At 36.9% G+C, this 4,274-nt stretch overlaps 1 long non-coding RNA gene across 1 annotated transcript; it reads right to left on the minus strand.

Annotated features, from left to right (window-relative positions):
* Positions 1-498: 498 nt before the first annotated feature.
* Positions 499-2,125, minus strand: LOC136234851 (uncharacterized). Its single transcript, XR_010691510.1, has 3 exons — positions 1,777-2,125; positions 1,423-1,496; positions 499-671 (listed from the first exon to the last, which is right to left on the minus strand). It is a non-coding gene; the product is annotated as an uncharacterized lncRNA (long non-coding RNA).
* Between the last annotated feature and the right edge of the window lie 2,149 nt (positions 2,126-4,274).

Consider the following 4,274-nt stretch of genomic DNA (forward strand, 5'->3'; position numbering starts at 1 on the left):
ATGTTTAGAGAGAGAAAGTTCCAAAAAAATGATTTTCGAAAATAAAAAAGGTAGTTTCATTTTCAGGTCGTTAAAGATGGTTTTAATAGCATTAATCCAAGTTTGAAACCTCAATCCTTGTTTTGACAAAAAGTAAACCACAGTCCTTTATCTGAAAATTAGTGAAACCACAGGGGTTTTATTTGAGCTTTCCCCTTTTTTTTTGTTTTTGATAGATTAGCAAAATTCAATTGATTTTAAAAATAAATTAGGAAAGAGGAAAGAGACAAGAGAGAGAAAAAGAGGAGAGAGAAATTGTCACGCTCGAACTCTAAAATTTACTATACAAAATCAACCTAAAATCCGGCAGCATTTCCTCTAGAATATGAATACCCAATTTTTTTTATACCTGCCAAAAGAAGTCACCAAGCTACCCATGCATATATATATATATCTAATACCATCCTCTTCAACAACGTTGTTAACAATCACACAATATATATTCTTATGTCCAAAATATCATCTCCCTCTAGTAACAATACAACTATCATTTCATGTTAATAAGTACAAACGCAAAATTGGAGGTAATCCTCAACAAGAGAGAAATCTAAGTTGGCCCAACCTCTTCTATGACTTACTGAAGATCCAAAAACAGCTATCTGCTATGTTCTAGCTACCTCTTATCAGCTTATCTGAAATATTTAAATAAGAGGGGTAACACATACTCAGTGAATGGATAAATATATAACAAAGGGGAACAATACATGTTTTTCATACATAATATGTACATGTTAAAAATCATAGCTGGATAATAAAGTTTGTAAAAACGATTCAAACAACTTTTCTAAGATGTCGCGTTTTTTTGAATAATTTATGTCATAAAAATAAAATATATCATATCAAAACATTATCATCTCAAAATATCATCATACACCCAAATACGTATCCTAAAGATCAACTTCAAGGGGCGAACCACGTAGGGATGACAAACCAGCCCCCGGAAGCAACCATAAACCATCCACGTGAAATCTACATATTTCACGTATCTCATAACTGAACAAGTGGGTGGGATCCCGGTATTTCATATCTCATCAATCAATTCTGTCATACGCATGCGCAGAGCCAATATCCATCATGATCATCACAACACTATGGAATACCCGTCATCAAAGGCATGATCTAAAGGCCCATAATTTGAGTGTATAATGTCATATATCCAGCTTTCTCATCAAATACATTTCAAAATCCAACACCAAACTCATAGCATATATATACATAAACAATAGATATACATATATATGTAATTAAAACACAAACTACCATGAATTGTTCCCAAATTTATTAATCACAATATACTTTGCTTGAAACATTTTATTTAGCATAATTAGAAAGACATACTATAAATATAATGAAAACAACATTGTTATATAATTACCCACTCACCTTATTGTCCAAAAAGAACCACTTCTTTTAACCTTAAGCACCTTATTGTGTCTCCATAGGTGCTAGATTCTCACCTAGAATAACCACAATCAACTTTATGTATTTAAAAATTCTAATTCACCACAAAAATGCTAAAATGTATGCTTATGCTCCTAATTTTCTTAACCTCATACAATATCTAACTTCACCTAGTCCAAAGCTTACCTAAATGTGAATTTCTATGTTAAATTCCTAAGCTATAAACTTGAAAAATTCATAGTAATTAATCTGTTGAGAATCTGACAAAAAGTCAAGAATTAATCTTTCTCAAAATAATATATAGAGTGTGGTAAAAATAATTTCGGCCGGAAATACCTTCGCCGGAGAAACTCGCCGGTCGCCGGAGTGTCGCCGGCGTGAATCCGGTGACTGCTGGAAACTCTCCTCGCCGACACGAGTTCAATGGTGGTGGTTTCGTAGCTTAACTCCTTACGGTTTGTCCGAATCGAGCCTTTGAAGGTTGAAATCCATAATACCCAAAACTTGAAATTTAGCTCTAAATTTCAGAAATTGATAGATGTTTTGGCTTGTTTGGGAGGAATTAGTAAGTGCAAAGTGAAGAATAAACTGATTGTGAGGAAGATTGATGGAGATAAGGATGAAATATGATGGTGGTGATGGAAGAGAGGAAAGAAAGAGCTAGAAGAATGGTGAGTGGAAGAGAAATGAGAAATGATAAAATGGGGAGGAAAGTGAGGTGTAGGAGCTGTTGCCTCCTCTCTTTATATTATTATTTTATTTTATTTTTTTACCCTAAATTTTTATTTATTTACATTAAGAGCCCAGATGTTATAACTCTTCCCCCGTAAAAGTAAATCTCGTCCCGAGATTTACATCTCCAATGGTGGAAAAAGATGTGGGTACTGTGAACGCATGTCTTGCTCTCTCTCCCAAGTTGCCTCTTCTTTAGAATGGTTTTTCCACAAGACTTTTACCAATGGTATAACCTTATTCCTTAAGACTTTCTCTTCTCGAGCCAAAATCTCCACAGGTTCTTCCTCATATGTCAAATCCTCTCTCAACTCTACCGGTTGCTTTGTAAGAACATGAGATGGATCACTTCGGTATCTTCTCAACATTGAAACATGGAAGACATCATGAATTTTTGATAACTCGGGTGGTAAAGCCAATCGATATGCCACTGGTCCAATTCTTTCCAGAACTTCATATGGACCAATAAATCTTGGGCTCAACTTCCCTCGTTTCCCGAAGCGCAACACTCCTTTCCAAGGTGAAATCTTTAGAAAAACTTTATCCCCCACATTATACTCAATATCCTTCCTTTTCAAATCTGCATAACTCTTTTGCCGGTCTTGAGCCACTTTCAACCTGTTTCTGATCATCTGGACTTTATCAACAGTTAACTGCACGATTTCAGGACCAATTAATTTCCTTTCCCTAGCTTCATCCCAACATACCAGTGTTCTACACTTTCTTCCATACAACGCCTTATAAGGAGCCATCCCCAAACTGCTATGGAAACTGTTATTATAGGCAAACTCCATCAAAGGTAAATGACTATCCCAACTACCCTTGAACTCCATAACACAAGCCCTCAACATGTCCTCTAAGGTCTGAATGGTACGTTCTGACTGTCCATCTGTTTGCGGGTGAAAAGAAGTACTAAACTTTAATTTAGTCCCCATGGCACGATGCAAACTATGCCAAAACTGGGATGTAAAGCGAGGATCCCTATCAGACACAATTGAAATAGGAATGCCATGTAATCTGACAATCTCACTAACATGAAATTCTGCAAGTTTATCCAAGGAGTAGTCCATCCTAATGGGTAAAAAGTGGGCTGATTTGGTCAATCTATCAACTATAACCCAAACTGAGTCATGTCCACGTTGAGTACGAGGCAAACTAGACACAAAATCCATGGTGATGTGTTCCCATTTCCATTCAGGAATAGGGAGTGGTTGAAGAAGACCTGATGGACACTGGTGTTCTGCTTTGACTTGTTGACACACCAAACATTTGGCCACAAACTCTGCTATATCCTTCTTCATTCCTTGCCACCAATAATTCTCCCTCAGAGTTCGATACATCTTAGTGCTTCCAGGATGTAAAGCATAAGCTGAACAATGAGCTTCTTCCATGATCTCTCTTTTTAATGCTTCCACATTGGGTACACACAATCTCTCCCCTTTCATTAGTGTCCCATCATCACGAAGAGAATAATCAATGCGGTCACCACCGTTCACCTTTCTAACAATTTTGTCAAACTTCTTATCTTTTAGTTGAGCTTCTCATATCTTATCCACCAAAACGGGCCTTACTCTGAGTGTTGCCATCAATGCTCCAGAATGATTCATCTCCAACTCCACGCCTAAGGCACGCAAATCTATTAACAAAGGAAGCCGTATTGTCTTCACATATGCCAATTTGCCATAAAACTTTCGACTAAGAGCATCAGCCACAACATTAGCTTTACCCGGATGGTATTCAATTGTGAGATCATAATCTTTCAACAGCTCCACCCATCTTCTTTGCCTGAGGTTCAATTCTTTCTGTGAGAGCAAGTACTTCAAACTTTTGTGGTCTGTGAAAATCTGACAGGTTTCTCCATAAAGGTAGTGTCTCCATGTTTTCAAGGCAAAAACCACTGCTGCAAGTTCTAGGTCATGAGTTGGATAATTCATTTCATGAGGCCGAAGTTGCCTTGAAGAATATGCCACTACTTTCCCATTTTGCATCAGAACACATCCCAATCCTTTTCTTGAAGCATCACTATACACCACATATCCACAATTACTAGTCGGAAGAGTAAGAACAGGGGCTGAAGTTAAACAAGCTTTAAGATTTTCAAA

The sequence above is a fragment of the Euphorbia lathyris genome, chromosome 1, assembly GCF_963576675.1.
Source record: "Euphorbia lathyris chromosome 1, ddEupLath1.1, whole genome shotgun sequence".
Lineage (NCBI taxonomy): Eukaryota > Viridiplantae > Streptophyta > Magnoliopsida > Malpighiales > Euphorbiaceae > Euphorbia > Euphorbia lathyris.